Source organism: Beta vulgaris, chromosome 7 (assembly GCF_026745355.1).
Source record: "Beta vulgaris subsp. vulgaris cultivar EL10 chromosome 7, EL10.2, whole genome shotgun sequence".
Classification (NCBI taxonomy): domain Eukaryota; kingdom Viridiplantae; phylum Streptophyta; class Magnoliopsida; order Caryophyllales; family Amaranthaceae; genus Beta; species Beta vulgaris.
The window spans coordinates 13,729,712-13,743,898 of NC_079208.1; positions in this window are offsets into that span (position 1 = coordinate 13,729,712).

Below are 14,187 nucleotides of genomic sequence, written 5' to 3' on the forward strand. Positions count from 1 at the left end.
TGCTTGCCGGCAAAATGCTCTGGGATTGTTGAAAAAACGGCGGGTAATGATTAAAGAAGATGGGTTATTTTCGAGGTTGAGAAAGGTATTTCCTCTCTTTAAGGGTTTCCTGTCCCTAGGGTCTTTAGAGAGTTTCTCTCTCTAAGTTTTTTACACACAACATCCGTATCAGTTATTTTAGCCTATTCTTGGTTTCCTTGAGGACAATTAAAATGCTAAGCTTGGGGGAGTTTGATAAGTGCATTTCAAACGTACTTTATGGACTTCTTTTAACTCATTTTGATCCTCTTTCTCCCCTATCTTCCCTCTTTCTTCTCCCTTTCCCTTCTATTTCATTCACTTGATCATACTTGATCATAGTGACATTTTGCTAGATTTTTAGTCATTTTTGACCGAATTTCTAGTACATTTGCTTTCACCTTGTTTTGCCATGTCTTGATATAGGTGAAACTACTAAGATGGCTACGATTTGTAGAGTTGGAAAAGGTTGCAATGAAAACAAAGCACACATTGAGAAATGGTGCGCTTGCACCATTCTTCATGTCCACTCGCATAAAGGAGCACACTGCACAATAGAATCTTGAATAGAGAACTTTAAATGGACATAACTTTCAAACCACAAATCGGATGAAGGTAATTCCAGCTGGAGGTGAAAGTTCGTTTCGATATCTTTCCAACGACTAGTCATAAGCTTGATTTGGATATAAAACGAAGAAGTTACGCTCGTTTTAAGTTAAACTGTCCAAGTTTGAGGCAGACGAGTTAGGTGCGCCCGCACCCGTCGTTTCCGGTAAATGAAGCTCGTGGCTTCATTAAACGAAGTTTTTGGATTTTGTGAAGGAGGTACGCTTTATTCTAGTTTTTAGAATATTAGGGTTCATATTAGAGAGAAACACTTGAGTTTGATAGAGAATTGAGATCATTAATCCTAGTTTGTGATTCGATTAACTTTGAAGGTACTTTTCATTAAACTTAATTTGAAGTTTCAGTTTTTATTTCATTCCCTTAGTGTTCAATCTTGCTTTTAGTTTATTTTAGATCTTCATTTATTCCCATATTCTTATAATTGCGATTTCTATTAGTTTAATTATCTTTTAATCATGTTTATTTAGCCTTAGATTAGTCATAGATTTTATGTTTAATTGCTTAGAATCCATGATTAGTGAGTAGTTTCAAATCTAGGGTTATGGTAAAAGTATGAATTAGGATTTTAAATGTTTTGTTGATGAGATTGGGATGTTTTAAAGAAGTTTATGCATTGATCTTGGTGTTTTGAGACCTTAGGATATATATAGATCACATTTATACTTTGGTATTTTGATTTCAAATGTTCTTAAATCGAATTTTGAACTCTTTTATCATCCCCAAGAATCAACTTAATTTCTAGTCCAAGATATTGGATAGAAATTTAGGGGATACTTCATTAGGGGTTTTCCATACTTATTGAATCTCTTAATCAATTAACTAAAGACCATTCGAGAGAGGATTTAGTTGATTATTGATTAAGTGATTATTCTTAAGGACCATTCGAGAGAGGACTCGAGTATTTTAGAGGGAAACTAAACCTTGCATGATCATCTCCATTTCTTCACAAACGCATCAACTATCATTGTCTGTTCTTATTCATACTAGTAGCCTTAACTCTAGTGTCTTCCTATTTGATAAATTAATTGTTGTTGTTTGCTAGTTCTAGTTTTTAGCTAGTCTTAATTGTTACCAAAACTTTTCAAACCCCCAAATACCATTCAATTAGGTAGTCTGGACTTGATAGACTTTAATTAATCCCATTTTTCCTGTGAATCGACCCTTGACTTGCCCTTACTATTTTCTTAGTAAGTGCTTGTTAGGATTTAGAAATATTATTCGGAAAGCGATTTTTGGTGTCTTAACGACACACTAAAAACCTCTTATCAGTTGTTCATGGAAAATTACTCGATATGTGTATGTTGTTATTATTCTACTTTATTCAAAGGGAGAGCTACTTTTGTAATTAAACGAATAAAAGTGTTTGAGACATCGAGTATGTTATTATTACTTCAAAGTAAAAATTGATTTTCAGCCACCTTATTATTTTGGAACTGGTGGGATTTATGTACTAGCGTAAGCTGATTGTCTTGTTCTTTTGAACCTATCCCGGTGGAGGCATATTCAGCTGTTTTGCCGGAATAAACTGAAGGTCAAAGATTAGCTTAGTCTGGAATGTTCGTGTTATGTGTACAGTCGTTGCGTTGTATTTATTGTATAAAATCGACCGTGTTATGTAACTTATATTTTGAACTTGGATATCTAAATACTTAGACTATGATTTAATAATTAGATAGGTTAAGTTGTTTTCATAAATCTGATCAAAATATTCACTGATGTTGTCTTCTTTTGGCAGGAGGCTGCTGAGGCTCGCATCTCGTTCGTTCTGGATTTGAGAATCCGGTACGTTTGGGAGACCAGGCCTGTTAAGGAGATGGTTGATGTTGCCCGGAAGGCGGAGCAGCATGTTGTTCGTGCTATGCTGGCCCATGTGAGCTCGGTAAGTGTTAAAAGTCAGGAACTTTCGTTTGCTCATTTTTTTGAATTGACTTATGTATTGTGTTTGTTTCCAGGTTCCTTCGAGTGGTTGACCCGCTGAAACTGTAATGAAACGATGCGCATATCCAGGTAAATTGGTATACTGTAATTTGATTGCTGCTTTTCTTTTTCTTGGAATTTTTTTTATAATGATTTATGACATTTTGTGCAGCCTTGTCCCCATGAGAGAGAGCCTCATCCCGAGGCTAGGGTATCGACTCAGTCTAGGGTTTCGACCCAAACTCCTCGGCACTCGATATCTCAGAGGTCTCAGATGGACCTGTTTGTTAGGATGTTCAACATGGGAGGCATGAGATTCAAGGGGAATGGCAGGCTCAACCCCTATTCTTGGACCTCCCCGATGTGGATGCAGCAGCAAATGTCGCAGACACATCAAAGCCTCCTATATTGCATATGCTGCCTATATGTACCCTCCTGTGTAGCCTCAGATAGGTTATTATAGGGGTGAGTCGAGCGGTGTCCGGATCGAGGAGCCGGAGGATTCCTCTTCAAGGGACTAGGATCTGTCTTCTTCTTAAATTTCTGCATTGCTTTTCTCTTGTATACCTGTGACCTGCATTCATGTTATGACATATATACTTTGCACGTTGATATGTATTGTGCCTTTCACTAGTGGAAAAAATCCTTTATAACGCGGTCAAAACCGGGCTTACTGATGCGGTTTTCCTCCGCATCAAGTGGGCTCGCAGCTGATATGAGGGATAAACTGATCCGATTTTGGACCGAATCAGTTTGTCACTAATTGATGCGGTTTGCATCAGTTTTTAGGGCTCATGAAACTAAAAAAAAGCATGAACTGCAGGTCTACAGCAAATAGGAGGAACCAACCAAAACTCTAGCAATTATACATGTCTGCAAATTCAGATCTGCTAACAAATACTTCAATTATAAATACAAATAAATTCATTTATAGAAACATTAACTATAATGGTTAAATCTGAATTGATACAAACTAAAAATGACTTCAATTATACAAATTCAACAGAAACTAAATACAAGATTTTTAAAAACTTGAGCAATTTGATAAAACTCTAGATTTACCTAAATACAGACTAAATACAAAGAGGATAAATGAAATTTAAAAATCAATAGGTAAATGAAAATCAACAAAGTCTATATCTATAAATAAATAAACGAAAATAAGAAAAAAAAAATTAAAAGAAAACAAAATCAAAAAGAAAATAATAAATTACTAAACAAATAAAAAACGAAAAAAACGACAAAAAATTAAATAAACTAAATCTATAAACCCAAAATTAGAGAGTGGTCTTTTCATTCTCCGTCTTCGTCCTTTTTCTTCGTCTCTTCGAATTTTCATCTTCTTCCTCGCTTTCTTCCTTCTTCGTCTTCGCCTCTTTACCTTTTCTTCTTCTTTGTTCACCGTCTTTCGCCTCTTCCCCTTTTCATCTTCTTTCTTTGACATCTTTGCCTCTTCATCTTCTTCCTTCTTCGATAATGGAAAGTTGGTGGTTGCGGATTTTAGTTTTGAGGAGACGAAGAGCGGATCTGGTGGTGAAGGGGTTGAGTGGAGGGTGAAGAGAGGGGTCGATAGAGGAAGGGAAGGATTAGTCGGTTGCGTGATGGTTCTAGTGAAGAGGAAGAGAGGGGGTGACAGATGAAGAGAGGGGTTGACAGAAAGCGGCGGTGGGGAGAGTGGATAGGAAGAGAGAGGAGAGGAGCGGGTGGATTAGGGCATTAAAAGGAAATTTTGGGCCTTTTGGGCTCCGCATTGTAAGGACCAGTAGGGGAGATTTGTGACAAATAACAGAAATCTGATGCGGGTCACCAAACTGCATCAGACTAAAAAAAACCGCATTAGTTTTTGTAATCTGATGCGGTGCATAAGAGGACCGCATCAGATTTTCCACCCAGCTTTCCTTCGCATTTTTAAAATTGATTTTCTTATGCTACAAAACCGTATCTGTTACTAAGTGATAGATAAAGTTTTTTTCACTCTTTTGTTCTAACTGTTGTTTTATTAGTGCTGTTTTTTATGCTGTTGATTAACTTTTGCTAGCAATGTGACTCACATCCTAAAGTGCCATGTACGGATGCATGATAACATGTTCGATGTGCCTTAACGTTATTATGGAATGCCACTGACACAAACGAAATATGTGTTTTTTTTTGTTTTTTTTTTTTTTGTAAAAACGTTTGAATGGAATGTAGCTGACCTTATCTCGACAAAAAAAGAAAGAAAAGGAAAGGAAGAAGAACGGGGTTGGTTGGGTTGGGGTTGGGAAAAAGCATAGAAAATATAAAGGTTTCTCCCAACAAAAAAAGAAAAGAAATAGAAGCAAAGGGGTTGGGTGGGTTTTGAATAAGCCAAAAGATGCTGATAGAAGTGGTTAAAAGCATGCGATATTGCAATTGGCGAAAGGGCGTGCGCCAGAGGCGGTCGCATGCGTCTGACAGGCTATCCTGCAATAGGCGTAACTTTTAGCGTGTGACGTGGTTTCTATCTGCTATGTTAAATTCGAGTCCTCTTAGGGTCGGAACACGAAGTTATTATAAGTAGGAGAATATTATATTATTTCAATATTAAGAGTTTAGTATTGTTTCCATTTGCAATTTGCCATAATGGATTGGTCTTGTCGTCAATTACCATGTGTCCCTAGTTTGGATGACTATTTCTTTAGAGATTTTGAGCGATATATGGATCTGAAAGATGAATTGTTGTCGAAAATAATGTTTGGGAGGTGGGTGAATTTAATAAATCTGGCAGCAGTTTATAGCCCTATTATTGACAGGTCTAGGCAGACATATCGTATGCGAGCATTGGTGTTTTGTCCGCTTAGTCGTTTTCTATTTGTGAATAAGGACAATGGTGCTTATTTTTCTAACCTGATTACCGTAGCAGAGCAACTGGAGGTAGGGCGGATAGCCGGACACTAATGCTACTCTGTGTAGGGGAGATGATTACTAGTGTGGATGCTGTAAAGAAGGACCCAAAAGGGCAATTTTTAGGATCCCCCTACTATTAAAGGTAAAATATTTTGTAGTCATGAACTAAAGAATATCGTTTTGTCTGTATGATTGGACATATTATGACTTTATGCGACGTAATAATATGTAGTAATTTGTTTTACTATTCTGCCGAGAATGAATAATGGAAATATGATATTACATCCCCGAAAAATAAAAAACAAATAACAAAAAGACCAAACAAAATCGTGCGATGGACGCGGCGTATTGTGTGGGGCGCACGTGAGGTATGCCGATTGACATTAATCTATGTATAGTGATATGCCGGAATTTAATATTACTTATTGGGAAGCAATGTTCCATATAGTATTACTCTGTAGGAAGCAATAAATACAATAATATTGCATAGATTATTGCTCGTTAGGAAGCAATAATAATATTGTATTTGTTGATGCAGATCTGGCTGATGGAGCACTTGAGGTTGATTGATCATCCAAAGAACATGGAAAGGTATAACAAAAAGGGGTTCATTGGTAGGAAGAAGGTTTTCACTAAGAAATCTTTTGAAAAATGGACCCTCTTCTTTTGGAATGACGAATTGAGTGTTAGATGGGTAAAACCATGATAGATGATTGGCTCTATGGTAGGTGGTCGTGAAGATTCTCCTTATGTGAGGTTGTGTAGCTTGTACACCCTGACCTACTATTTTCCTTCGAGGATAGGGAAACTATATGGTTACCACCAACTAATTCCTGTAGAGGATACTATTGCTCCTAAGATATATGGTCTATCTTGGAGTGGGATTAGGAAGTGGGAGAAATATTGAGGAGAGCGTCCATTTGGTATACCCAGGAGAGACTAGAATCTAAAAAAGTGTCCAAGAGTTATATAGCGTGGATGTTGACTCACGACCCTACTATGAGGATGGAGATGATGGAGAAGGAATCCCCTAAAGTGGCCAAAAAATGGAAGTTTACTCCACGTAAGGTGGCGAAAACTTTGGGGGAGTGAGAGTGATGGGAGGAGGAAACCAGCTGTACACCCATCTGCAAAGAGGAATAACCCAAAACCTATTGTTAAAACTTGTTCTGTATAGGATCGTTTAGGGCCAAAGGTAGTACCAGTGCGGGAGAGACTTGGGCCACGGGTAGCACTGACAAAGAGAAGACTACACTTAACAGGGGTAATCATCAGGGAAAGGGCTAATGCAGAATATACGACTCGACAGACAAACATTCCTATGGTCAAATGGAAAGAAAGGATGGTGTTCTGGGAAAAGAGAAAGGCTCCTAGACCAAAGCAACAAATGAAAAAGGGAGAAACTTCTATCGCAGTTTAATGGACTTAGCTCTTTTGTTGTAATAAGTTTAATTTAGAGTCTAATGGACCGAAGGAGGTTTTAATTATTGAAGTGGTCGAACCTTGGATAAGGTTGCCTACGTATCCAAATAGGAATCAGGCCGCACGTAGTTCATGCTAAAGAATTGGATTACTAATAATAAGTGACATTTATGTCACTTAAGGAGTAGTTTTTAGATTGTTTTCCTAGTTTATTTTCATTTATTCTATCTATTTTAGCCTTTGTTTCTTCTTTTTATATTTTGTAGCTTACTTTGTTTATTAGTATATCTTTAATAGTTTTTCGCTTTTAATCTAATAATTTTTTTATTTCTATATCTCTCGTTTCTCCCCACGTGTTTTGGTTTTGGTTGTAGGTAAGCGTTTTCTAGTTATGGTGTAGAAGATGTAAGTTAGAATTAGTGATAAGTCTATCCTTCACCACACTTTCTCTTAAGCCTACACCATATCACAAGCGAAGCTAAGCCATTGTGCTCCCTAACCTTCACCACACACAGCTCTTAACCTACACTACATCAATGCATAATACATCACCACCACCCTTTGCCAGCACCACCAACGCTATACCGCAACACCACCAACACCCTGGCCTGCAGCACCGCCAACTCCACCTTTACTCCACCTGCGCAATCTGGTCAAGCCAAAAGGGGAGTGAGCGCTCCTTTGTACACCGGAGCGGGCGCTCTGTTCAAGCTTAAAAGAAGCAGAATGTTAGGTAGAATGCATGAGCGACCAATGAGCGGTGTTCAAAGAAAAACGTGCTTAATACTCATTAAATGAATCGTCGGTTGTGATTCATTGAAGAAAATCCTCCATTATTCATCACTCTTAGTTTTAGAAGAGTTTGAGGGTTTTAAAGAGGTTTAGCCTCCATAGATTAGTTTAGAGAAAGGGAGAAAACTCAAAGAGGGGTTGAATATTTGGAGATTCAAGGTTGACACTTGTATTGGAACTTTCAACCATTAATCAATGAGCATTTCTTGCTCTATCTCCTCTTTTATTGCTTTATTTTAATTAATTGTTTTCATTAGATTAGTTGTTAAATGCTAAGTTTAATTATTTGTGGTTATTTTATTAGTTTAATGTTAGGTTAATGTTTAGTATCATATTATAAGTTGTTAATTTCTTTAAATTTCTCTTTTTTGTATTTATGGAGTAGTTTGTTGGTTAGGGTTTGGGTGAATACCCAACAATGATTGATTTGGGTGTTAGAATATGAAATTAGGGGGTTTGATTGGGCTTTTTCATTGGCTAATAGCATGATTACTATTTGCTTGCATTCTAGTTGGCCACTTGGATCTATACCTAAATCAAATCGAGAGAGGAGATTAAGGTTGCCATTTATATGCTATTATCTTACAAAATTACTCATGAGAGTGAGATTTGAGTAAGGGTTATTGGATTGACATTGCACTTACCCCCCTTGGTTGCATATTTGAGAACATGAGAGTGGCTTAGTTATGTGGCTTAGGTAGTTTTATGCACCCTTAAGAGTGAGCTTAGAGCTAATTAGGAGTCAATAACCTCATTTCCTCCACATCTCACCTTTCTAATTGCCTAAATCATGATTTAGTTGGTGTTAGATTCCTTTTCCTAATCCTGGTTGTTCGTTGGTAGTTAGTTTAGTTTAATAGACTTGATTAGTTGGTAGTTGACACCTTCTGACTCATTTTGTTTTTCTTTTGATTTACTTTTCTTTGGTTTATTCTTACTAAAAAAATGGCAAATATCTCTTTTCCTCAATATGAGAATGAGTCCTTTTGGGTTTACTTTGTTTGACTTGAGGAATTTGTAAAGTACTATGGTTATGGTCTATGGAAGGCTTGTGAGATTACTTATTGGGGTTTAAATGAGCATACTAGAGGAGTAAATGAAAATATGTTTAATTATGGACTTCAGGCTATATCTTTAGATGAAACTTGGGCTTTTTATACGTGGTTAGCTAGGGATACTTATGATCTTGATTGTGCAAATTCTTATAATTCATCTAATGTTGGCATGAATTTCTTTGATGAATCAAATGTTCCCACTAATGACCCTATTATACATGATTTAACCCCCTTTCTCCGTCTTATGCTTATAACAATGATGTGCACTCTAATGTTGATTTCAATCAAGTGCCTCATGCGTTCCCGATATTGATTCTCATATGCTTGATTGTGATCCCTTCCCCAAAAATAATTTTCAAAATTCTACAAAATCCGAATTGTTAAACTCTAATTTTGAGACCGTGATGGTTATTAATTATAATATGACATAACAAAAAGAGTTTATGGAGCACATGAATCATAATATGGAAACTCTCAAAATGCTAGATACCCAAGTGTCTCAATTATTGGAATCTAGGTTGGAGTCTACTCTTGCAAATCAAGAGCAAAATGGATCTTGTGATGACCATGATGAGATTATTAATGATGATGATGATGATGATGATTCGAGGGATGTTGAAAATGAAAATCAATTGGGAAAGAGTAGTCTATATCTTGATGATGGTTTTTGGAGTAGTGATGATGAGGAGTATGCTCTTGAGGAGAAAAGACCCATTATTGAGGATATGTTGAAATTGATGATGGTTATGAGTGCATCCATTCTCTTTTTGAATCTAATGTGTCTACCTCTAATGAATTGGACCTTATTCTCGCTCCGTCCTTGTTCTTTAGAGTACCCACCCTCTCCTACCCTTCTTGCTTGAGTGAAGATCTTGGTTTATTTGAGAGTGAGATACATCATTTGGTGGTTAATAATGTTTTTAAAGATTTAGAGGATGGCAAAGATGTTTGTAAGGAGTCATTGGTCGAAAAAGCTTGTGATTTAAAGACTTATGATATAGGAGAAGTCATTTGTCAAACCTTAGTTTCTAGTTCTTCACCTTATATCCTATTTTCAAGAAAGCTTGAACTACTTCCGCCCTTTCCATTCTCTTTCCCTTATTTACCCAAAATACCTCCATTAAATGAGCCTCCTTCATCATTTCCCTTTCAAGTGCCCAATTTGATTAATTTTGAAGAAGAGAGTGAGATTGCCATAAAAAAAGAGTTTGTTGAGGATACTTTGCCATTTTATTCTTCTTTTTATTTTGATTCTTTTTTCTTCTTATTTCTTTGTTTATCCTTTTGATCCTTCTTGTTTTCGGCATACCTTTACTCTTTTGCATGAAGTTGCACTATATCTTGTGCATGCTTGCTTTATATTAAAGTATTGCATATGCTACGTTAATGGAAATGTGTGCTAGTGCATTTGTCAAACTCTTGCAATCTTTGAATCGCTATTTACTAGAAAGGTCAAGGTTAGGACCTTAAATAAGCCTTTCTCGGAAAGTAACCCGTGATTTATTGCTTTCACTTTCTTTCTTTTAGTCTTTCTTATTTTTATTATTTTTCTATACTTGATTTATTTAGGTAAATAATTAACAGTTATTCTTAATACCACGTGGAAAGCAAATCATGGTGTTGAAAAGTTTATTATAAGTGGAGAAATTGGTCATTTGCGGGTATTACACCCACCTAATATCCGGTAGCTTCATTCCTTTTCTATTTTCCCCATGCTTTATGATTTGTGGAGCATATGCTTGTTTGTTTGGATGTTTGTTCCCTCCCCCCTTCTATCTGATCGTCTTGTTCAAGTATTGAGGACAATGATTTATTCTAGCTTAGGGGAGTAGCTATTCACTAGCTTGGGGGAAGTGTATATACTTTATTTTTATTTACTTTTCTCATTTTCAAAAAATATTCAAAATCTAAAAATATTTTCCTTCACTAGTAGAATAATGGCTTATTGCTGCGGTGATATTGCCGCGGTTTTACCCATACGCAACAATATATCACGTAAAAAGAAAAGAAAAAATATAAAATAACCATATTGTTGCGGTTTCAGCCGAAAATCGCAGCAATATGGTTTCGACTAAAATTTTTGACTATCAGACCGAACATATTTCTGCGGTTTATGGCAAAAACCGCAGCAATATATTAAAATAATATTTAAAAAATATTATTTTAAGCTATTGTTGCGGTTCCTTCTCGAACCACAACAATAGGGTCATTCGGGTTTTTTTTAATACTAAATAAGGGCACCATTGACTAGCTTTCACTTTCACTATCAAAGTGAAAATCATCCCCTGTCTATCTCTCCTTCCTCTCTAAATAAGGGTTTTGTTTTGAGCTGATTTTGGCATCGATTTATTGTCGAAATCTGGTGTGAATCATTACTTGGAGTTTAAAGGTGTCGAAATTTGGTTTCTAAGTGTTCTGGATTCGGCGTTGATGCGAGTTCGATTCCAGACTCGCCGACGCCCTAATCTCCACCTTCGTACCGTTGCCCCCTCGCGCGCACACCAAGTCATCATCAACCACCATGAACAAGCAATAGGGTTGTAAATTTCTAGTTTTTTTGGATCTAGGTTTTGGTTTTGAGTTTTGCTGTTCGAATATCCTCTCGAAAGGTGAAACACCACCTTCTGCCTCTGAATTTTCTCTATTCATATTCAGATATGAGTTTTAGATTTTAATTAAGATTTCAATATGTTAGCTTTCTCAAATTTCTGAATTTTGAACACTGTCTTTGAAAATTTTGTGGAAAAATCCAAAAAAAAAAATTTGATTAATAAGAAAAGTACAAAGCATTTTTTGTCAAAAGGAAGATTCTTGATGGCAACTTATGTGGATTCCTTTACTTAAAATTTGAGTAGATAAGTAGATGAGGAGAGGTGTCCTACTGGATGCTTGTATGTCTAACTTGGGGTGATTAGGGATCGATTAATCTTTGTTATTTGATTTTCTACTTGAAAAAGCATTTTGTAATTCTAGATATTGTCAAACTTTCTATTGAAAAGAGTCCAAATATTTCTCTTATATATGGAAGTTATAGTGACCCTAGTTGAATCTTGAGATCTTCTTTGGTGCACAAGTTTTACCTCCGAATAAGCTATGCTAAGAGTTAAATCAATTGTTAAAAAAAGTGTTTTATGTCTGGAGTCAAATAAGTGGATCCAATGAGCCCACAAGGCGCATAATAAGCCTATTAAAGTCCATGAAAACAAAAAAAATCGAAAAAGAGTCAATAAGTGGTAACAACCACATGATTTCAGATAGTGGGTTAGTCGAAATGGTTAAGTGGGAGCCCGAAAATTTAATAAGTAGAGTTTTCCTAATAATTATGAATGTCATTATGGCTTAATTCATTAAGACTCTAGACCCATTGCTCAATCATTATAATCCTACAATCATGGTTTTCTATTAGCAAAAGTCAAGTTTTGGGGAGTTCATGTGCACCATGGGTGGTTAGGACCGATCTTGGGACCGTCTTCATCCATTTGAGAACAATTTGTGACTCTTGAATGCCTTAGTAGACTGTAATTGATGTTTGAAGCTTTTTTTTTTTTTTTTAGCCAGAAAGAAAGAAACTAGGGAGGAACCCAATTAACAGGCCACCCTAAAGCATCCTTACGGATGATTTTGGAAAAAGCAATATCAGGAGATTCAAACCAATAACAGAGATTAGTAGTGGAGTGGCCATAATGTGCCATCCAGTCGGCAGCAAAATTAGATTCTCTAAAAACATGCTGAATATTATAATTATCAAATTTTCTCAAATCTTCCGCTGCATCATTAATGAGAGCATTAATAGACCAGGGAATTTTCCAGATTCTTTTGATAGCTTGAATAACCGAGAGATTATCACCCTCAATTGTAATATTATTAGCCCCCAGATAGAGAGCTCCCTTATACCTTCTCTTAGACCCCAGGCCTCGGCAACTAAAATAGAATTATTATCTGCTATGGCGTTAGCACCACTAAGCAAAAGATTCCCCACGAATCTCTAATAACAAAGCCATAAGCTGTACTTCCATTCAGTAACTTGGAACCATCAAAATTAAGTTTACAAAATCAAGAGGAGGGGGGACCAAATAATATTAGGCCTAGGCTTTTTAGCTGCTTTAACAACCTGCTGACTATAATCTAAATTGGAACAATTAAACAAGGAACAATCTAGATTATGCATATAAGCTTTAATCATTGCCCCTAGTTTGGCTGGAGAAAAGCTTTCCTGACGAAAAGAGATACTATTTCTAGCATACCAAATGAACCACCACACAATAGCATAGAAATTGAGGTTCTTAAGACTCAAACAAGACTTAAGATTGCACAAAATACTCAATAAAAGAAAGATACTATTATCAATAGGAAGGGGAGAAAAAACCCATTGACATTAACTATTTCTAAAACATCATGTACAAAAGGACAATCAAGAAATAAGTGATGGTCATCTTCTGAGTGGTAGTTACAAAAAACACACTCTAAAGGAGGAAAATATGACTCATTTCTAACCTCTTTTTAGTAAGGAGACCATTCTGACAAATTTTCCACAGAAAGAATTTAATCTTGGGGGAATGGACAAACCCCAAATCCAAGCAAAGCTAACCTGATTGGGCGGATCTAAGCCATACCCTTGAAGCAGAGCAACACCCGACTTAACCGAATATTCTCCATCTGCAGTAAGGCCCCAAAAAATCCTATCTGCCACTTTATTATAAGGGATAAAGATTTTAAAATATCTTCCACTACATTAAACGGAACATAGTTTAAGAGAAGTTCTTTATTCCATTGAGCAGCATCTGTAATGAAAAAATTAACCATCAAATCCTCTGACCCAATTATAGGGGAGTACTTCTTTATAATAGGGTAATTAAACACCCAATTGTCATTCCAAAAAGAGATAGACTCCCCATTCCCCACCATCCATCTAAGCCTTGCTGAAAAGGCGTACGAAGCACATTAGTTTACGCCATTGCCAAGATACATTAGCTTTAGTTTTATAAGTGAATAAGGTGTCTTGTTTTAAGTATTTCTGCTTAACGAGTTTGACCCATAAATTGTTAGGCATCCTAAGTATTTTCCAAAGAAGTTTAAACTGAAGAGCTAAGTTATTAACTTTAGCTTTTCTCAACCCCAATCCTCCAAATTTTTTTGGTGTACAAATCTTATCCCAACCTATCAAGTTAGGAGCTTTAGATTCTGATCTTTATTCCAAAGAAAATTCCTATAGTTTTTATCTAAAGAAGATAGGATAGAAGGGGGAGAACAAAACTTTGCATTTGAAAGCTAGCTTTAGAAGCCAGATTTGACTGGATTAAAATAGCTCTACCTGCTTGAGAAAGAGAATTGGCTCTCCACTTGGTAAGCTGAGAGGAGACTTTTTCTTGAATAGAACTAAAAGTTGCATTTGAACCTTGCTACTAATGATTGGGCAACCCAAATAGTTACCTAGTGATAGTGAATCATCCATCTGGAGAATATTCTGAAAAACACTTAATAGTTCTACTGG